The 23,143-nt window shown below is 43.8% G+C and overlaps 1 protein-coding gene across 3 annotated transcripts in view; it reads left to right on the forward strand.

Moving 5' to 3' along the window:
- Nucleotides 1-23,143, forward strand: part of LOC126465638 (organic cation transporter protein-like) — a 254,040-nt gene that overhangs the window by 93,791 nt on the left and 137,106 nt on the right. Inside the window, exon 1 of one of the 3 annotated variants that reach the window (XM_050096324.1) lies at nt 1,039-1,058. The exons of 1 other annotated variant lie outside the window; for it this stretch is intronic. The gene's annotated coding sequence lies outside the window, so the exon portion shown is untranslated. Of the gene's footprint in view, nt 1-1,038; nt 1,059-15,782; nt 15,860-23,143 lie in introns of those variants that run through there. One more of the 3 variants, XM_050096323.1, reaches the window with a different exon arrangement.

Raw genomic sequence — 23,143 nt, forward strand, 5'->3', positions numbered from 1 at the left:
TAGTATTAAAACCCTGTGGACTTATAAACGAAGGCAGAAAAATTGGAATATCTGCATGTGTCAGTGAACAGTACTTGTCAGACCGAATGTACAACTCACAGAGCTGAATTTGTACCTTAGGTGGTCGTGGTGCACGTAATCCTGATGGAGTCCCCATTAAAGAAAACCTATCCTCGTAGTCAATCAAACCTGCTCACCTTATTTGTATCCGTTCAATATCCACCGCTACGGTCGCAGGTTCGAATCCTGCCTCGGGCATGGATGTGAGTGATGTCCTTAGGTTAGTTAGGTTTAAGTAGTTCTAAGTTCTAGGGGACAGATGACCTCAGATGTTGAGTCCCATAGTGCTCAGAGCCATTTGAACCATTTCTACATCAAACCGAAGGTCTTAATCAATGGCTTTCAGAATGTCGTAAGAGAAAAGTGCGAGTTTAGTTTCAGCCCCCCTCCCTCTTCGCCATTCATATCTTTTGATTCAGGGAAATGACGACAACAGGTGCTGTGTCGGATGTTATTTCTCCCTCTCTCATTAACCACCAGAGTGCGCCATCTCGTATGCCGAGAATTCCGATAAATTCAGTAACACAAAGTTTGTTCACAAGCTGCACTAGAAATGGTCTGTTTATGTGGGTACATTCAAAGCAACTAGGACGCTTCAGTAGAGAATAAGAGGAGAGGAGGGCAAGATAGATTGCAGGAGATGGAAAAAAATTGTAATGAATCGCCGAATGCTGTAGACGATGTCAACGAAGACGAGACCGAAGGACGGTCAACACGGTACAGTATTTGTGCCTATATCCACAGAACAAGAGAGCAGATAGAGATAAGTCAAGCGCGGTGAGCGCTAAGCTCCTATTAAAAGCCGGTTGACAGCGAGTTGAGCACTCAGTGAGACGGTCCGCTTCTTGCGAGGCGAGGCAAATCCCGTTGGCGCCGTTCCCCACCGGCGACACCCCCTTATCTCGCGCTTACCGGATACGCCGCGGTGACCGCCCTGATCTCTGTCAGCGATCTGGCAGCCAGCAGTGTGGGCAGAAGAAGGCGGCTCGGATCAAAAGGTAAACAGCGCACGGCGCGCATGCACAAAATGCCGCGTGCCGGAGCGACGACTTAGGCAAATTTCTATGAGGCAGCGGGAAACTGTTACATGAGTGCTGGTAAGATTAGTCTTGCGATTGTCGAACGTCCACTTGTTTGTTGGCAGCTGTCTAAAGTGCTCGAGCCACAGTCTTCGATGAAAGGGATGTATATTATGCAGAGGGGAAACATTTTTGTACAAATAAAATTATTCTTTAAATATGACCCACAGTCCCGATTTGTAGTAGGAAAGGCTCTTGTATACCACCAAAAGCTGATACTGAGTGATCTGCAGCGAGAGCTTTCAAAATACTAACATCTGGCAGGCGTTACGCGTTATAAGCTACGTGTCCACGATTACTTTTGGTTTGTACCACTTTGAGCTGGAAAGCCTGTCAGATGACGACACTACCACGCAAGTAACTGCCTCAGAACAAATCATTTAATACCAGCTTCCGGTGGTACAACAATGTCTGTCTTTGAAAAAAAAATCTGATCCCTACCCTTTGCCGGCCGCGGTGGTCTAGCGGTTCTAGGCGCGCAGTCCGGAACCGCGCGACTGCTACGGTCGCAGGTTCGAATCCTGCCTCGGGGATGGATGTGTGTGATGTCCTTAGGTTAGTTAGGTTTAAGTACTTCTAAGTTCTAGGGGACTGATGACCACAGTAGTTAAGTCCCATAGTGCTCAGAGCCATTTGAACCCTATCCTTTGCTTTTACTTTCAAACCTTGCGTCTTCCATATGTCACTATTTTAGGTCAAGGAGAAGTACACTATAGGTTTTAATTAGTGAGTTTGCGAGTAGCAAAATATGTAACATAAATGAGCGTATCTTTTGACTGCATTGACTTAGTTTAACTTTTTTAAAGCAGTAAGGAACTATAGACCTTAGTATGTGACGCAAATGTCAACTTTATACGTCTACCCGTTTTGTTCTGATGGACAAGCAGCTCATGGACTAGTGGCTAGCGTTGCTAACTTTGGAGCACAGAGTCTCAGGTTCGATTCCTGGCCAGGTTGGGGATATTCTCTGTCCGGGGACTGGGTGTTTGTGTCGTCCTCCTCATTTCGTCGTCATTCGCGAAAGTGGCTACATTGGACTGTGTAATGATTGGGAATTTGTACGGGTGCAGATGACCGCGCAGTTGAGCGCCCCACAAACCAAACATGATGATGGTATTATTAATAATAATAATAAATAATAATAATAATAATAATAATAATAATCGGACGGGCAACAAAGTGGTGGTATAAAGGTTGCGCTTCTACAAAGTGATGTACAGACCCTAAAACGATTACTACTCAAGGATGTGAGATGTACTAATAATGAAACAGTCTGCTTGCCGAAAAATTAATTATATTGTGATAACAATTAATTTGTAGAGATCTTACAATCACAACGTGGCGATCAGGACGCGTGGAAAGTCATTAGCATACTGTAAATAAGAGGTCAGACATATTACCTTATTATTGCTCATGAAACGAACTATACCCCATTTGCACCTCGTTGCCGAAAACTCATCTGACTGGTGTAGAATGTGCCAGCATATAATGGCATTTGCTACACTGCTCCTTTTCTTAATTTTTGACTTTGACTTTGGCTGCATCACGATATGGAGTACAGTATATTAATTTCTGTTCGGTGTAGCTAAAATTACAATGGTGGCTGGGCCACAGCAGTATTCATATGGCTGAGTTTGCAAAACTGTCATCCTTTCACTGACCGAAGCTTTAAGTTCGATTACTGAGTGGTCGTTCACATCTACGAAGAAGAGAAGACTGTAGCTTGTTTTTTCCGGTATGTTTACAGATTTTTGTTATAGAGATGTGTAGCTGATTGGGAAGAAGCTCAATGACACGGAAGTGTCATCCAGAACTTTGCACACAAAATTTAAAAAAATAATTCTAACTTATTATTCTAGAAATACACCTGAGGTACCCTATATTTCTTTTTTTGTGAATAGCAAGGGAGGCGGGGATAAGTGATGTTTTTCAGCTCATATACAACCCAAGAACAACCGATCATATTACAGAACAATGAGGAGTAACTCCACCACGTGATTCAGCTCAAAGTACTGTAAAAGTGTACAGCTGCTGAGATTACTGTTTGATGTACATGTATTCTAACCACGTTTCGTGGTCACTATCCGTGAGCGCCATGAACGATGGTTTTAGGCCTGTGGATGTTCTCTCTCCCGCTTGTAATCTTGCCAACACATACAAACATTTGTGTTACGTGTTTTCATTTCAACGCACGTAAGAATGTTCGTCCTTGTGACATTGATCTCCTAGAGGATCTTGCGTTATCACACGTTATTGCAGCACTTTGATTCGTCGGTGCTTTCAGGCCCTGTATGTTGCAAAACATCTGGACTATGAGCCACCACACGATTCACTCGGTTTGGCACGTTGCCTACACGAGTTGAATTTATTTCGTGCTTTCCAGCAGCCTCACACCAAGCTGTATGTCTTCATTGAGGTTACAGTACATTGCCCGTTGTTACTGAATTTCACAGGCATTCAGACCAAACCTCTGGAATGGAACGGTAAGCATTCTTACTGAGTCAGCTCAAGGTACATAGGTCGCTTAAAAAGTAATGGAAACACGGTTATAAATCAAATCAGACATTACCGAAGATGTTCACCGTATTACATGCCCCCAGTATAATGGTCCCATATCTCGATCACCTTCCCCCACAGAGATGGAAGGCGGCGTACACCATCAGCGCATGCAATTCTGTTGATGTCTTGGAAGGACAGCCCTGTGGCACGGAAGAAATCTTCACGTATTTTGTGACCCATACCACGAAGAGCATTTTGGCGAGTAGGTCGTAATCACAAGGGACTCATATGGGTGAATAGGGCGGATGTCTCAATATCTTACAAACCCATGTAAGCGGGAGGTCCTGCATAGTGTTCGCCGTGTGGCTTCGTGCATGGTCATGAAGGGTGATGGGATGCGGTGACAGAAGGAAACACTGTTGCGTACTTCGAGCACGTGCTCTTCACTCTTGATCCGCTCAAGCTGTTCGTGTTTCATAAACATATTGTTTTGTTAGGGTGCTCGAACTGTCCTTGCGCACTTTCAAACAGTACACACTGCAGCTGACTCAAACACGGCCGTCGCCGCTCACTGCACTGCTTCAGCTGACCTTCTGCTATTAGCTGCATACAACGGGAATGCTACGTGACGTACATACGTCATGTTGCGGCGTTGTTGCCACTACTTTTTATCACAGATGTATATTCGACTCACAAAAAACTAATTCATTACATCTATCTTATCTCGAACTATGTCTGCAATTAAGTGTAAATAATGTTCTGAACACTATTTTCCAGAAAAATCTACATCAATACGCTGCAAACCACTGTGAAGTGCTTGGCAGTTATCAGGGCTTCTTCCAGTTCCATTCAAGTGTGGAGCGTGGGAAGAATGACAGTTTAAATGCCCCTGTCTGCGCTATAATTAATCCAGTCTTATCCTGACGAACCCTGAGGGAGCAGGCAATGCTTGATTCATCATTTAAAGCTGGTTCTTGAAACTTTGTAAGTAGGTTTTGGGGATAATTGTCGTTTATCTTACAGAGTTTGCCAGTGCATTTTCTTGAGCATCTCCGTGACTCTCGCATGCCTTAGTTCTGTGGCCATGATTCTCTCTATACGTTGAATATCCCCAGTTAGTTCTATTTTGCCCGGGTCCCATACGCTACGGCATTGTTCTACAATGGTCCGCACTAGTGATTTATAGACAGTCTCCTTTGTAGACTAGATATATTTCCCTAGAATTCTACTAATGAACCGAAGTCTCCCACATGATTCACCTACGACTAACTACGTGATCGTCGAATTTCATATCCTTACACATTGTTATACTCAGATATTTGTATCAGTTTATCGATCCCAATTGTGACCCATTGATACTCTTGTTATAGGATGGTATGTTTCGTCAACAGAGCGAGGCGATGATAATGTTTGGTTTGTGGGGCGCTCAACTACGTGATTATCCGCGCCCGTACACATTCCCAATCTTTACTCAGTCCAATCTCGCCACTTTAATGAATGGTGATGAAATGATGAGGGGAAAACAAACAGCCCCAGGGCGGAGAAAATTCCCAACGCGGCCGGAAATCTAACCCGGGACCCCGCTAGCCACTAGACAACGAGCTGCGGGTGCCGAGCGAGGTGTTGCAGTGGTTAGCCGACCGAGCTCGAATTTCGGAGGACGACGATTAAAACCCGCGTCCGGCTACCCTGATTCAGGTTTTCCGTGGTTTCCCTGAATCGCTTCAGGCAAATGCAGGGGGGGTTCCATTGAAAGGGCACAGCAAGTTTCCTTCCCTAACAGGAGCTTGTGCTCCCTCTCTAATGTTTTCGTTATCGACTGGACGTTAAACACTGATCTCCTCCTCCTGTCCTCCTACCATGTTTTATCGTTCTGTTAAATACATAATTTTAAATTTAATGCAAATTGCCAATCTTTGGTATCTTATCAAGATCACACTGGATATTTGTGCAGTTTTTTTCTTCAAACAGCACTTCAGTATAGATAACTGCCTCATCTGCGAAAACCCTAGACTGCCACTATATTGTCTGCAGGATCACTCGGAAAGCAAGGTCAGATCTGTAGCGAAATGGACACCACAGTGAAAATCCGATGATCTTTGCACTGATGTGTTGGGCAATGTCTCTAGTATGCCCGTCGATCTCTTTACGTCGATCTTTCCAGTTTTGAACGCACATTCAGCACGGTAGTGGGGTAGTGCACTCCTGCAGGGTTTTCAGTAGGAAGTGTTTGATCAGCCATCACGCAGCCCGAAATTGGCTCCCTCTGATTCTCATCTGTGCTCGCGTGAACAGCTAGCTATGGAAACATATTGGCACAGCCAACGAGCCGCAGACCAGCATAGAAAATTGGGGGGAGGTACAGGCAGCTGCCTTCCATGAGGCGGGTGTTGGAAAGTTACTACAGCGCTACGACAAATTTGTTAATAGGAGCGGCGAATATGTACGAGGGCAGTTCAATAAGTAATGCAACACATTTTTTTTCTGAAACAGGGGTTGTTTTATTCTTCATTGAAGTACACCAGGTTATTCCCCAATCTTTTAGCTACACAACACTATTTTTCAACGTAATCTCCATTCAATGCTACGGCCTTACGCCACCTTGAAATGAGGGCCTGTAAGCCTGCACGGTACCATTCCACTGGTCGATGTCGGAGCCAACGTCGTACTGCATCAATAACTTCATCATCATCCGCGTAGTGCCTCCCACGGATTGCGTCCTTCATTGGGCCAAACATATGGAAATCCGACGGTGCGAGATCGGGGCTGTAGGGTGCATGAGGAAGAACAGTCCACTGAAGTTTTGTGAGCTCCTCTCGGGTGCGAAGACTTGTGTGAGGTCTTGCGTTGTCATGAAGAAGGAGAAGTTCGTTCAGATTTTTGTGCCTACGAACACGCTGAAGTCGTTTCTTCAATTTCTGAAGAGTAGCACAATACACTTCAGAGTTGATCGTTTGACCATGGGGAAGGACATCGAACAGAATAACCCCTTCAGCGTCCCAGAAGACTGTAACCATGACTTTACCGGCTGAGGGTATGGCTTTAAACTTTTTCTTGGTAGGGGAGTGGGTGTGGCGCCACTCCATTGATTGCCGTTTTGTTTCAGGTTCGAAGTGATGAACCCATGTTTCATCGCCTGTAACAATCTTTGACAAGAAATTGTCACCATCAGCCGCATGACGAGCAAGCAATTCCGCACAGATGGGTCTCCTTTGCTCTTTATGGTGTTGGGTTAGACAACGAGGGACCCAGCGGGAACAAACCTTTGAATATCCCAACTGGTGAACAATTGTGACAGCACTACCAACACAGATGTCAAGTTGAGCACTGAGTTGTTTGATGGTGATCCGTCGATCATCTCGAACGAGTGTGTTCGCAAGCTCCGCCATTGCAGGAGTCACAACTGTGCACGGCCGGCCCGCACGCGGGAGATCAGACAGTCTTGCTTGACCTTGCGGCGATGATGACACACGCTTTGCCCAACGACTCACCGTGCTTTTGTCCACTGCCAGATCACCGTAGACATTCTGCAAGCGCCTATGAATATCTGAGATGCCCTGGTTTTCCGCCAAAAGAAACTCGATCACTGCCCGTTGTTTGCAACGCACATCAGTTACAGACGCCATTTTAACAGCTCCGTACAGCGCTGCCACCTGTCGGAAGTCAATGAAACTATACGAGACGAAGCGGGAATGTTTGAAAATATTCCACAAGAAATTTCCGGTTTTTTCAACCAAAATTGGCCGAGGAAAAAAAATGTTGCATTACTTATTGAACTGCCCTCGTAGAGAAGTTACTGGAAGGTGTAGCTAACTGTTGAAAATAAAACATTTTTGTTTTTAATATGGTTTCCATTTAGCGACCAATCGGACCTTACTTTCTGAATAAAATTCGTGCAACATGAACAGCAAGGTCCCATCCTAGGTTGTAGCTAAGCCGTGTCTCCGTAGTATTCCTTCTTTCAGCAGTGTTAGTTCCGCAAGGCTTGCAGGAGCACTTCTGTGAAGTTTGAAACATAGGAGAAGAGGTACTGGTGGAAGTGAAGCTTAGAGGGCGTGTCGTGAATCACGCTTGGTTAGCTCAGTCGATGCAGCTTTTGCCCGCAAAGGCAGAGATCCCAGGATCGAGTAGTAGTCCAACACACAGTTTCAACCTGTCAGGAAGTTTCAGATCAGTGTTCACTCCGCTGCAGAGTGAAATTCATTCTGGAATCTGCACGTTGTCTGCTGACAACCAAAACGCGAGCGATGTGTTATCTCCCAGGCTGTTTTCGTAACGGGAGCACACTGTTGGATCTTCTACCATGTGTCCTGCGGGCTAGTGACAATTGCTTTAAACTGAGATGTGCTTTAACTGCTGTTGACAGTCCTTGATTTTAAGTTACGAAATAGCCACGGTTGACCAGCGCAGTATGCTTAGTTCTGAGATCGTGCGCTCAGATTTCAGCCTTCATCCTCGTGTACAACATTTGCAGATCTTGGTGTCGTAGATTGATCTTTATACAAAACATCTCTGTTTTTGTCTGAAAAAAAGTATTGCAGAGAAACAAGTTGGAGAAAGCAACATAAAGAAAAAAAAAAAAAAAAACTTTGTACGACGCTGTCGTATGATCAGCGCACGAATAGGAGCGTCACTAGTTTCCGACCAATGACTACGTTGTAACTAATTGGTCTTTCATGTACAGTCACTACCGTGGATATTTAATAGTACAAGAATCAGTACAATAAAGTGATAATCATAATGTACAAATATTTCTACCCACTCACTCAGCATTCCTAGTCATTCCCCTCTGTTATCTGAAACGGCAAAGGAACGTACTATCACAGGCACTCTAGAGAGAGATTCACATCTATCTTAATGAACCGGGTCTTCCGTAATCGCCTTGACCGCGCTTACTATCGACTACACTTTTTGTCACCAAGATGACCTAAAGGTCGCTCCATTGAGACAAGCGACCTCCCTTTAGAGCTGAACTCTTATCATTACTGTTTCATTGTTAGTCTCCCATAAACAGAATTAGCAACTTACAGGCCAATATATCCGTACTTTAAACCTCGATACAGAATGACATATAACACTGAAAGAGGAACAAGGAAATCGAATTACATCGATAATTATGATATCTAAGAATACAGAAGATTGGTCTGCGGGTATTAGTTGTCAAATCGCTAAGTTACATTGATCTATTCCGTTTGACAAGGGGTGTGCTCATCTGAATCCCTTGTGCGAAGACATATTTGTTTTGGGTATTTCAATCACCACGGACAGCTACCGATAAAACTGTCACTACCAATTTATAACCAGCATCAATTTCCTCTGTCGGACGACAAACACGTCGATCACCATGGTTATCTGTATTTTCTGGGTTTCAGCTCTTTCTGTCACGCTAAGCCAATGATATACGTAATAAGTCGGATAGAACTCTACACTGCACACTACATGCACGTCGGAGGAAACTTTGCTTCGTAATTCAGAATAACAAAGGCACTGCAATATCGCATCACAGTTCGTGTTCAGAATGACCACCGGCAGTGGCAATACACACTTCGTCTGGTACGGAACGACTGCTGCACACTAACTAGCATTTCAACGGAGAAGTCCGAACAGGCTGCAGTACTATGTTGTTTCATATAATGGGGAGCATATCCTTGCAAACAGCGCCTTTCAGCTTTACCCACAGAAAAAAAGTCTACATGGGTCAAAACCGGGGAACGGGCCCGACAAGGTATAGGTCCTCTGTGCCAATCCAACGACAAGCTATGGTACTACGTGCACTGTGGACTGGGCAGCCATCATGTTGGTACCACAGGTTCTTCATAGTACGCGGAGGAACGTCTTTTAGGACACGTGGAAGATGGTCTGTTAGGAGATAGCGATATATGTGCGCGATCAGTGTTCCGTGTATGAAAAACTGGCTTATGAGCTGATGGTTCACTGTCCAACACCACACGTTTACACTCTATGGGCGCTGGCGTTCCATTTGACAAAGCCAACGTGGATTGTCTACGGATCAATAGCGCACGTTTCGGCGGTTTACCTGACCATGATTGGTAAATGTGGCTTCATCACTAAACAGGATACGTGATACATCTGGAGACGCTGTCTCAATGCCCAACTACGGAAGTTAACATCATTCTCACAAGCACGTCCATGCAACTCTTGATGGAGAGAGATGTGGATAGGGATGGGATCCATGTCGATGGAGAATGCGTAGGACAGTTGCCTGACTCACGGCACTTCCATTGCCATAGCGCGGGAGCTAACGTGCGGATCAGCTGCAAAATCAACAAGAACATTAATTTCCCGCTCTTCTGTCGTCACTTGCTTCCTTCTGTTACGTCGTTTAGGTTACACTATGACTTTCGCGTTATTGGTGATTGCCGAGATGGTTGACGTTTGTTGGGATATCTTGCAGCGTACACCATACAAGTACGAACTGTATTGTCCCTACAGTCTTCATACACCATGAACATGTCAGTTTTTTCTACATTGGTAAATGCCATCGTTCATTCACGACCTGCTGCTTGGACTATCACATATTGACTAGCAAGTTGCAATACATTCGAGGAACACAAAAGCATACTGTAAGGAACATCGCATCGTGCCTAGCAACAACGCAGGCTGAATGCCACAAAAAAGTGTCGATGTGGGAACTTTTCAAAATAAATTATCTGGCAAACGATTGGCACTAGAATCGTGCAACAAACGTCACTGAGATACTAATTTACCCTACTTTCACTTTGTTAATGTAAATAGGCACTGTTCCATTCAAATAGTGTACCTTAAAAAAAATGGACTTCCGAGGCATTATGAAATTCTTTTTATTGGTAAAAATAAGAGTCCCTGACTTCTAATCCATTCTTCTGAAACCACACATAAATAGCACTTTCCATTTCCGGAATATCTGCGATGCAAGCTTTAGATGATTCACTCTGTATTCAAAAGATACGTGGTCTTATCGATTTCCATTGCTTGAAAGAAAGAAGAAGAAAAAAACATGTGCACACTGTCCGATTGGAAACGATATGTAGTTGGACGCAATATAATGCCTATGACTCACAATGAATCGAAAATCACAACTTTCCTGAATCTGAGTTAAAAAGACATCAGAAGTCAAAAAAGAAATACAAGTCGTTTTCTTCGACACGTTTATTTTACCGCAATTACACTAGAATCAGTCCTAAGACACCGATAAATAGTTAATTTGGTAACTGAGAGAAGTGCCTGAGGGCGTGGCTGGAGGAGGAGAGGGACGGTAGGATGGGATTTGTAGGGAAGAGATCAACGCTTCTCCTCAGTAAGGAGGTTAAAGGGGATGTAGGCTGCAGTAGTTACGCAAAGATGATGTGTGTAGTAAAGCTTGAAGGGCGATATCAAAGGGGATGTAGGCTGCAGTAGTTACGCAAAGATGATGTGTGTAGTAAAGCTTGAAGGGCGATATCAAACCTGGCAGCGGACTGAAGGCGAGAGCAACAAAAATTGGGTTAGCACAAAATAATAAATGAAAAACACTTGAAATACTCAGAAAACTACAGGCAGTCACTTTCACTGTCCTTCCCACCACCTGTTTCGAAGTACTGTTTGCCCATCATTAGATAGATTTCTTTAAATCAGGACGACGTAGGCGATTTATGAGTACCGCTGTATTTTATTCAAATGGTTCAAATGGCTCTGAGCACTATGCGACGTAACTTCTGAGGTCATCAGTCGCCTAGAACTTAGAACTAATTAAAGCTATCTAACCTAAGGACATCACACACATCCATGCCCGAGGCAGGATTCGAACCTTCGACCGTAGTGGTCGCTCGGTTCCAGACTGTAGCGCCTAGAACCACACGGCCACTCCGGCCGGCTGTGTTTTATTCTGGGCTACCTGTGTCACTGGGTGGAAACAGACGACAGTTATGTGGGTGCTTGTACTTCGTAGGTAAGCGACAACATAAATACGTTTTAGTGGTCACAGGCCGTTATTGCACACCACATCTGTATTATACACTTTCAAAACTCAAAATAAACCTAGATTGTCTACCAGGAAATAACAACTCCAAAACAGCCCTCATCGATTTTGCACTCATTGATTTTGCAAACTGTGAGGAATCGTACGCAATATTTTTTTCCCCCTTGTACCTGTAAAATGCAGTACCTTACAAAAAGAAATGCAGCACTCGGAAGATATGGTCAGTGTAACTTCGTACACGTACGCACCATAGGGAAATTTGTAAACGATTAGAGCTACAAATCTCTGCGAAAGTGCATTAGTGTTGTTACCGTGCCCGGTAGGGCATATGAGGACGAACAGTGCGAGGTGTTGAGTAACCACTGTGAAGGATACGGAGATGTGAGATAACGTTATCAGTAACTGAAAGTGTTTGGAAGGGATCTCATTGTGGATCCCCATTTGGTTAAATGGTCGAATTGTGAAACATCCAGATCTGTGGGGCATTGGGATCCGACAGTAACCTGATACTATACTGCAGCCAGCCGGAGTGGCCGTGCGGCTCTAGGCGCTACAGTCTGGAACCGAGCGACCGCTAGTTAGGTTTAATTAGTTCTAAGTTCTAGGCGACTGGTGACCTCAGAAGTTAAGTCGCATAGTGCTCAGACCCATTTGAACCACTATACTGCATGGGAATGTAAGGGCAGGCATTCTCATCGTCAAAGTTGTGGACGATCACGTCTCACATCTACAAGGGAGCATCACCGTTTTGTGCACCAAGCACATCGTAAGACCTTCGCATCTACGTGTGCGATCCGAGAACAAGTAATGGTCTCCGTGAAACATTTTGTGTCATCTGGCGCCATTGGTCAAAGACTAGCAGCAGCTAGACTAATGAGCTGCCGCCCGTGTTATTGACACAACACAAACAGCTGCGTTTCGAGTGGTGCAGCCGCGAGTGGGATGCATGGCCTGCTGACGAATGTCCTCGCATTGTGTTCAGCTATGAATCGCCGTTCTGCACTACCCAGGAGGCTCCCTGACGGCAGGTATGACGGAGACCTGGAGAGACCTGTAGATCAGTTCAAGTCAGACAACATTCAACACGTGCTTCAGTGGGTTTACGTCTGGTGATCGGGCTGGCCAAGAGGATTTACTAAACATTTTGGAGAACGCAGTGGCTAATCAGAGAAGTGATTTAAAAGTTTGAAACGTCCCCTTAGAAAAATTATATACGACTGTGCTTAAACTGACACACAATATTTTTAGCGCAACGCAATCTGACTTTCAAAAATCCCTACAAAAGAATGGCCCTGACTAACATTAACCTATACCTTTCACAAATCCCTTACCTCACCAAAAATCTTCGTTACTCGAACTACTGCAATATAGCGAGCCCACTACTGCCAGCTAAATAAAAGATTCTAACTACTGAAGGCACTAACTACTGATAGGCATAGTTAGCAAATGAAAGATTTTGATAGAGAACAAATGATGTATTTACCTTAATAGTCATAATATATATAGAGTTCATGACATCCAGTCTTACAAATTTCAAAACTCCGCCATCTCTCTCCCCACATCCACCACTGCTGGCGGCTCACCTCCAACTGCCCAACGCTACGCGCTGTTAACATCCAGCTGCCGCTGCCCGACACTACAATGGCAGACAACAATGCAAACTAGCCACAGACTGCGCACAGCACAGCCAGTGATTTTCCTACAGAGCGCTACGTAACGTTGCCAATAAGAAAACATAAACAGCCTACTTACAAGTTAACTGATGTGGCATCAGATGCTATGGTGCGAAATGCCAGCATGTTAACGAAGCAGGTACTTGTCACCTTCAGCTGCGACGGAAGTGGCCTCTGCGGAGACTTATGCATTCCGACATCGGAAGACCTGAATGTACTGCATTTCATATTACGTTACTCCTATTACCTGGTGGCCTTCTGGGGCTAGGGTATATGTGGAGCATTCCATATGTTTCGAATGTTTCAGGAATACTGTCTACAGCGTGCTGAAACCATACAAGATTGTACATTCGTGTCAATGATGCTGTTCTTGAAAAATGACAAAGATGTCTAAACGTCTGAAATGTCTATTCAGTGAAATGTAGCCTTGCATGAAAAATTATTTAACTAAAACAATTAATTTACAAACCAGGTGTCTTACAAAACAGACACATACTAGGTATAAAATTACGTAAATTTCCGCACTCTGGCACTAGAAGTGCCAATAGGGCCTGACCGGCCGCCGTGTCAGCCTCTGCGATGGCGTCATGGGTTGCGGCTGGAGGGGCATGTGATCAGCACAACGCTGCCAGTTGTTATCGGGCTTCTTGACTCTAATAGGTCGAGAAGCTCGTCAGTTGGTCTCGCGAGGCTGTGTGCACCCTGCACCACTACCGGGAATCCAACAGCTGTTTCGAGGTAATAATTCTTCGAAATCGTGAAGGAAAAATTTGTTTCTCAATTAAATCTGGTCGTTGAAAAGGGGGTTCAATGCTGTATTTATGTTGGTAAATGTTCGAATTTCTCCAAGAAAGCTAAGGTCCACGCCTTCGGTAGCAAGATGAAGTATCTGGAGCTTCCCTGTTCTGTGCTGTTTGCAGAATGATATTGTTGGGCAAGACGTGTGGCAAAGCTGGATTTGTTCAGGTTGTTAACACGGAGTACACCCATGTGCTCTTTGAATCTTGCTGTGAAGCTTCTACCAGTTTGTCAGATTTAGACGCTTGGACACGAGATGCAAATGAGTTTGTACACACCTGACGTTCAACATCGTTCCGTAGTGGTTTTGGTACTGTGAATGATTTTGTTTTGTATTTTACTGTTAGCGCAGAAACTTATTTTCATGCCTTACGTCTTAAAGTTGTTGGCCTTTTGGTATGAAATAAGTTATCGTACGTGGCTCTCTCACATGTATTATAAACAATCTGTTCCTATTGGATACGGATCAAGTTAGTGTTTATAAGTGGTTTCACGTGTAGACTAGTGGATGTTACATCTGTTACGTGTTCTATAGAGATTATCTGAATGTTGCTGGATAATAACTTGAAACGCAATACTGACTAACAGCAAATAAACTGAAAGTTTGTGCAGCCAATAATGGACAATGTTTTCTTTCGTAACGTAGAAGGCTTGCACATACAATTATTCGGCTATCCTGTAACAATTAAATTCTCAGTATCCACACGCTGTTTTACTGAATCGTATTTAAACTGCACGCTTCACTTTCCGTGGCCTCTCTCTCGTGTACCTTGACTCTTGCAACTGCAGTCTGCTTTCTGTACAAATTGTGAATAACCCAACGACTCGCCGTGCTTTTGTTCACTGCTAGGTCTTCGCAGACATTCTCCAAGCGCCTGTGTATATCTGCGATGTTCTGGGTTTCCGCCAGACGAGACTCAATGACAGTTCTAGGAACGCACCTCCGTTACACATGCTATTATGAAGACTGCGTACGGTGCCCCAATCTATCGGACTATCGGAATTTCATGAACCTGTAGGGCCTGAAGCGAGAATATTCCTTAATGTCACACAACGAATTCCACTTTTTTTTTCAGCCGACTACAGCTTCTCATCCTTAAATAATTGTTTACATTGTGTTCAATCGTCTTTTCATATAACATTTAATACTGTAGGGTATCACCATCCCACGAATCTTTCACCACTAGGCTTCAATAAAGAGCCAAGAACTTGTGTAAACTTTAAAAAATGTGCATCTTGAAATTAACATCCATCTGAAGATAAACCAGTTGCATTATTTACGTGAATAAGAATATTGTCGATAGTAGCTGGTTGCTGTCTTCTTCATTGAAGGAGTCGATCTCCAACTTGCGCACACACTGTGGCAGAATGTCAGTTTTCGACAAAATACCAATTTGCGTTTCGGAGATGATGATGTCAGTGGCCAAAGCTGACGTATGGTATCGTGAGCTCTGGTTTATGCCCACTGCAAGGAAACGGCTGATCGCTGCCGAACGCACTGGTCCAGCCACTGTATGCAGTAGTCTCGGGCCTGTGGGGAGCTCACGGCGTGAATGCATCCCCCCTGGCAGAGCGGCGCGGAACTGGTTCTGGCCGCCGCGCCGCGCCGCTCGCCTTACCTCGCCTCGCCTCGCCTCGCTTCGCCTCTTTGTATGCCTGCCGGTGTCGGCCGCGCCCTGCCCCACCACGCGGCGTGGGGGCGGCCTATATTGCTAGGCGCACCTAGCCTCTGCCACGTTGAGGCGGCCTGCTTCCTCGCCACGTCTGTCTTTGGCGGGCGCGCTCCGAAGCAGGTAGGTGCGTACGGGAGTGAGTGGCTGCGTGGCCGGTAGCGGCGAGGTACTGCCTCCGGTCTCGGGCGGGTTTGCTTGGAGGGGCGCGGGGGCTACCCTTCCTCTTCGGTCCGAGATAATTCGCGTCTGTTTTCAGATAGCTATTCTGAGATTTCTGAAACTTTCTCTCACGATCTCATAAATGGCTGTCAGTCTTCGCTGCCCGTCCTCGTACTCTAAGAGCGAAGTTCCGTAGCTGTTAAGTCTCTAGACTCGTAATAGGAGGGGATGAGATCAAGTAGTCTCCCTCTGTCCCCTCCCCAATCACTCTTTTCTCCCTCCCCCCCCTCTCTCTCTCTCTCTCTCTCTCTCTCTCTCTCTCTCTCTCTCTCTCTCTCTCCTCTCTCTCTCCTCTCTCTCTCTCTCTCTCTCCCTCCCCCCCCTCTCTCTCCTCTCTCTCTCTCTCTCTCTCCCTCCCCCCCCCTCTCTCTCTCTCCTTCTGTCTCCCTCCCCTCTCTCCCACTGCACTTTCTCCATAGATTACCATGTTGGAATCCATTACTTCCGCGATGCCTTCGATCCATTTCAGCCTTCGCCGCCTTCTTCTTGTCTCTTCGATCTTACCCAGCATTAACGTCTTTTCCAACGAATCACATCTTCTTATGACGTGCTCCAAATAGGTCAGTTTTTGTTCCACAAAGTACACCATGTGACAAATGGAGTTTCGTAACATTTTTATATTCATGGTACGTGAAGTTCAGCTCTCAAATCTCAAATACCAAATATTGTTCGTTGCAACTCTAAGGAATAGTGGAGAAAAATTATTTTTAAAATTTCCAACCTTCTTTAATTCACTAAACATAGAGCAGTTTTTTGATGGGCGTTGTGTCTGTGGTAGATTGTTTGACTGCCAGGTGGGGGGGGGGGGGATTCGGCTTCTATTCCCCGCCGATGCAAATTTTTAAACAAAATCGCATGTTATGTGCCCTTGTTGTGAAGAGAGAGATGAAAATATCGGCTGCGCTCAAGACTGGTAAACGCTGCATTGCTGGTTCCAGTCTCATTTGGGTCATTACTTTTTTCGTTCATTAGAATGTCCTCGTCATTTAAATGTAAAATTCGCCAAATATATGCTAATTAGCACATATCAGTATAATTTTTATGATAATTGCATGTTAGCTGAGGGGAAACCTCGATACCAGAGCCCTTCTCTGTGGAGGTAGTTAACAGTATTTGTCTTCTACGTGTGTTTACAAATTGTACAGTAAGCACTTTACTGTTAGTTGACGATGATAGTTATAAAAAATTATATATATACGCTAATCCGAATATATTTGATGAACTTGATATTTAAATGACATAAGTAATCTGAGCGAGAAAGATAAACGAAAAAAGCAATAGCCGAATGAGACTCGAACCTGGGATTACCGGTCTTGAGAGCTATCGTTTTTTTATGGTTTATGTCTTTTGCTCTTCATGGAAATGCTCGTACTACATGCATTTTCGTTTAAAAATTTGCATCAGTTGGAAATTGCCCAAACGGCCCCCACGCGACAGTCAAGTATTTTACCACAGATCCACAATGCCCACAGAAAAACTGTTCTACCTTTGGTGAATTAAAAACGCTCGGAAAACCGCAAAGTCGATTTTCTCGATAATTTCGAGAGTTGTATCGAACTGCTTTGGGAGACTTACTTTTGTGTTCTGAACTTTACGTTCAGTCTTCTAGTCAGTATCAGATCTTGCAAGGAGCCATCAGGTTTAATAAGCTACAATACTGTCCTATTCGTTCTCATTGAGATTCCTGTGACTCTAAGGAGTTTCTCCCAGCACCACCGATAAAAGGAGTCCGTTCTGTGCCGATCTCACATCCGCATCCGTACGTCACAACTTGAAATATCATAGCCCTTATTGTACGGATCTTTGTTGTTGATATTATGTGTTGACTCCTCAAAACATTGTCAACATTTGACGCTGTCTTTCTACCAAGTAAAAAGCGTCTCTTGATTTTTTGGCTGCAGTCACCGGCAGCAGAAGTCTGGGTTCGAGATAACTGAACATAAAGACTACGTCCATTGTTTCTCCTCCTATGTGCCATCAAGTGATAGGTGTAGTTTTTTAACGTTTATGTATTTTGCTCTTCATGGAAATGCTCGTACTACATGCATTTTCGTTTAAAAATTTGCGTCAGTTGGAAATGGCACGCACGGCCCCCACGCAGCAGTCGAGCATTCTAGCAGTCATTTAGTTCCTCCATACAGGGTTCTCACCGTGAATGCTTTACGTTTCTTTTTGGTTTAAAACATTATGAGCTGCCCGATCAGTTCCTTCAAGATAGTTGCCGACTATCGTTACAGCCTGTAATGTTAAGTTCTCTCTCTCTCTCTCTCTCTCTCTCTCTCTCTCTCTCTCTCTCAATTTAATTTTCCATTCTTGCTTCTTTGCACGTGGTTGATATTCATTGTCGTTCCATCGAAAAGAATTCTACGGCAAATGATAGTAATCAGATGGGAGGGAGTGGCCTAGTTTATACGACGTAGATACCAAGGCTTTCGAGATGGAGTTTATGGATGGAAAATTCTCGATTCCCATTCTGAGTGAAATTCGGAAAAAATCCTGACGTAATCTATGGACGCAGAGGGCACCATCTCAGCTCGAACCATTTCCCTGATATTCTTATGACGTAATCTAGCCACCAGGGGCCGTCATCTGTCATAAAAGTGGGGACCTCGCGGGTTCACGATAGCCAGCCTTAGCCCCTGATGACGATGGTGGAGACAGTCACTGAAAGCTCTGGACTTTATGAAAATTTGAAGCGGCAAGTTAACAGAGAACTTTTTACCCTTAGATACAGTTTGGCTGGGGTTTTTGTAAGCGTATCAGAAGGTGATCGAGAAAACTGTGTCAAATGTATGTACGTACTCACGTTTAAGTCAACAATATTTGCGGAAACAAAAACAGTCGAAATGCTTGGTAAAACGACGAAGCTAAGTACGAAAGCCGCACAAGGCAGTGTTTAAAGAGCAACAACCGATTCCCGGTGCATTGCCTTTTAAGTTTACAACTCTCCGATACGTCTGCGAAGATTTTCAGCACCAACATTAACAAGCATTATACCGCTGTGCTAACAGCTTTTCAAAGCTTTTAGAAAAACCGAACCATTCCATTTAAAAGATCATACTTGCTTAAGTATCTTGGTTGATGCAAGAGCATTAAGCATACAACAAAACTAGGTCCTCCGTTACTGCCATTGGCCAAAATCCTTGTTCTGATATTGTGAACATTTCACGAAATAAGAGGTGTTCCGAGGAATGTAACTTTCTTTATTTTCAACCATTTCAGCAATGTAATGGTTATATTTCATATTCATAAACAATGTTACACCGTGCTACATTCTAATTTCTTTTTGGTCATCATCCGTACCACCAAGCTAAAGATGCTTCAGTCTGACAACTGACTTCATAAGGTCCCCGTTTTTCCTTTTTCTGTTATTTTCCTTGTCTTTTGCTGATGTCTTCATGTTTCTCAACATGTTATAGCCAACACCCTACATGATTTATTTCTCATAGCCTAAACTAATCTGTCAATACAATGTTACCTCCCTACTGTTCGCTCCAGTGTCACGAAAACTATATCTGGACGCCCTTAGCACGTTACCCTCGAACTAGTTCCTTCTCCTGCTAAGTATTTTCTGCAGACTTCAGTATCTCTCCTCTTATTTCCATTTTCCCTTCATCGCCATACCATGTTCTCAGAGTGGTGTCGACTTTAATACAATTAGTTTTGTCTGTCAACGAATAGTCAGTTCAGTCCTGCATTTGGCGAGATTTTCTGTATGACAGTGGCTTCTGTAATAGGGGCCTAATCCATCTCGTTGTCTTAATGACGTCTTAGAACATCGCATGTGAAACTGCGGAGTGAATTTCGCTTGATTGATGTTTTAAAATCCTAGCAAGTAATATTCGAGAGGTCATTTTTGCTGGAGGTTGACTTATCTTGAAACTCAAAACATATTTCAGCAGTGAAAAAGGAGATAGTTCTCTAGACCAGTCCTGATTCTCTCCTCGTAGATGCGCATTATCGGCATAGCATTTCAATTACAATGATAAATTATATGCTTAAGAGACTTGTGGTACTCTAGGATTAAGAGGTGAGCGTTGCAATTAGTTCCTTTCACGACCCAATCTTAAGAGTATATCTGTATATGGCACCTTCAGGATTTTAGCGATTCACTCGCACTGATTTAAGTGCCTTATAAAGGCACTGGTACAGGAATGGTTTGGCAGTACGACTTCTTGATTTTCCTTTGTGAAACGTCGTTTAGTAATAGTATTTTGCTTTTTGGAGTATTCTTTTACATAATTCATTGAAATAACACAGCTCGTTTACATGTGATTGTTCTCAGAACGAGTTAGAGATTTTCAGATGACAAAACTATTGCTGTGTGACACAATTATGGAGACAGGCATTTCGTCCCCACAGCAGTCGCTACTTGACAGTTTTGTGCCGTCAATAATGACAAAGAATGGACAGTCTGCAAACGAGCCATGTCTGAAACGACGTCTAAGGAATTTTAACTCAAGAACATTTTTCCACTTAAGCTTTGACTTCGGTTGCACCATGCAATGTCCCCTATTTTGATTTACATCGTGGCCACTACACTGAGTTCCACATTTTTAAAAGATTATTCTTATTCATTGGCAATTTAACGATCATTTTTTCACTTTCGGAACATACCGATAGCTGTCAACACAAATGTCTCCTCGGTATGGTATCGCGTCAGACCACAGCAAAATAACTGCCACTGGATGAGACCCTTTTTTCACAATATGACGCGTTACCGTACCCAGAAAAGTCTTTGTCGCCTGCTTCTATAGAGATCTACGTACTTAAATATTAATGGTGACTAGATCCCAGTTTCTGCCAATCCAAAACAATATGCTCTTGGCTAAAGTCGCATAAGTTACTAAATTCCCATATTATCAGCGCACAGAACAGACCAACGAATCTGTGGGTATGTCATCACACCTGCTTTAACATGAGCTTCTAAATACTCGTAACAAACTTTAAGGGTATGTAGCCAGTGCCGGGTAGATATTGACTGAAAATCATATCCAGAGGCAAACCATTTCCATGAGGCTGCGATAGGGCTTTAAAGCAATATTCTCCGCATTCTGCGCCTTTTATGTGACTGGGTGAAAGAGCAGTAGTAATTTATTTTGACTGTAATTATGGTATCCGTAATCTGCTAACTTATTTGGTAACTACTTAGCTTAAATTCCAGCCTTAGTATTAACGGATGGTTGTAGAGATGCATGTACTCACAGTTAAAGACCTATATCAATTACATCAATTCTGAAACAGGGGTATGTTAGTATGTTATGACCTTTCTTGAAATAAAGTCTCCTTTATAGGAATAAAAGTGGATTCTGCAAACAGAGATCTTGTGTAAATTAGTTCGCTCTGTTGGTCTGTTACTTCCAAAGGGGCTTAGATAGCAATGACTCTCTGAAGGCATTCTAAAACATTTCGCACAGTCGTTTAGTGAACAAATGGAAGCTTACCGATTGTAGGACCAGTTCTGTGACACGAATCAAACTTTCTAGCAGACAGAACTCACCGTGGAGTTCTGTTGTGGGCGAACTCGTCAGATGTAAAAGTAACTTCGGAAGTACTCGAAAGGAGTTTCGGAAACCGTTATTGTTCACGGTATAAATATAACCTGGTCTGATGGAGGTTCCGTGAGGCTGTACGCAGTTGATAATGTTCCACATACGGAACTTGCCACATCAGAAAATGTAGTAAAATGGCGAAAGGTCTGCAGAGGACTGGTTCTTGGTGTAGGGACACTCTTTTGGCCCTTAAGTAAGTACAGGTGACGTATTGGTCTTTTTTTATTTAAAAGCAGTCTTTTAATTGGATGCGGCTCGTCACGATTATCTCATCGGTATCAATCTCTTCACCTGCCTGAGAATGTCACTTGCATTCAGTCTATTCTATCGTTTGTCTATATCACAACAGCTGACTCACTGTTTTCTTCCTGTATGGGTATCCATGGAAGTTAATCCTTAACACATACATCTAGTTAGTATTCTTAATATATTCCTTCCCGCGTCGATTCTGCAGAGATTCCGTTTCTTATCCGGTTAGTCCTCTTGACTCACAAATTTACAGTTGTGTATCTAGCCTACTATCGACGTAATCGCCTTCGTTCTCGATGTACTTTATGTGCTGAGGGATGAGCTTTCCGATACCTTCGTCAAAAATTGTCAATCGCCCCCTCTTTGCCCTGTTGTTTGATGGCAATCTCTACCTCACCGTCGGTACAAAACCTTTTTCCACCCATAAACACATTCAGAGAGGTGTAAAGATGAAAACCCAAAGGTGCCAGATCAAGGCTCAAGATTGTAGTGGTCGGCTATGTCTCAACTGAGGGAATGAGAGTGCTAAATATTTTATCCATTATGGATATGGCGTTGGCTGTGTGAGGACGTGTACTGTCATGCAACAAGAACACTCCCTTCGTTAAAACACCCTTTCTCTTGTTCTGTAAGGGTCTCCGCAGTTTTGTAGGGTTTCACAGTACCGCGCAGAGTTAACTGTTATCCCCCCTAGGGATCTACTGCCGCAAAAGACGGAGGCTGTTTTTTTCGGGCCGAAACAACGGTTTTGAATTTATTTGACGATGAGAAGCGATGTCGCCCTCGAACTGAATCTTTCACGTGTGTCGTGGGTCACCCACGTTTCACCACTGGTCAGATCAGTGTCTAGGAATTCTTCACCTTCCAGTTCGAAACGCTAGAGACATTCCCGTGATGTTGCGATTCTGCTGACTTTGTGTTGATCTGTGAGCTGTTTTGGTTATCAAAATTGTCTCAGTAACGATTTCATGCAGAAGAGGTTTGGAGATTTCTAGAATCAGTGCGTTCATCTCGTCCAAAGACAATCGACAGCACTCACGAATAATTTTTTGATCTTCGTCAACATTTCATCAGTCACGATTGAGGGACGCCAACTCCTTTCTTCATCGTAGTTCCGCCAGCTTTAAGCTAGCGATACCACTTGTGGACATTACTATGATTCGTCACACCAATCTCATGAATGGTTGTGATTTCGTTGCAAATCTGGAACGGTGCGTTTCTCTTTGGAAGAAGAAATAATATAACGGTTCTAACTTCGCAACTGGCGGGTTTCAGAAAGACACTCGTTTTAGCATAGCACTCGAACAAGAATGTCAGCCGCCTGAGACAAAAGACCGTGCGTTCTATTGCCAATACCGTGTCCTTGGAAACAATGCTGCCAACT

This window comes from Schistocerca serialis, chromosome 1 (assembly GCF_023864345.2).
Source record: "Schistocerca serialis cubense isolate TAMUIC-IGC-003099 chromosome 1, iqSchSeri2.2, whole genome shotgun sequence".
Lineage (NCBI taxonomy): Eukaryota > Metazoa > Arthropoda > Insecta > Orthoptera > Acrididae > Schistocerca > Schistocerca serialis.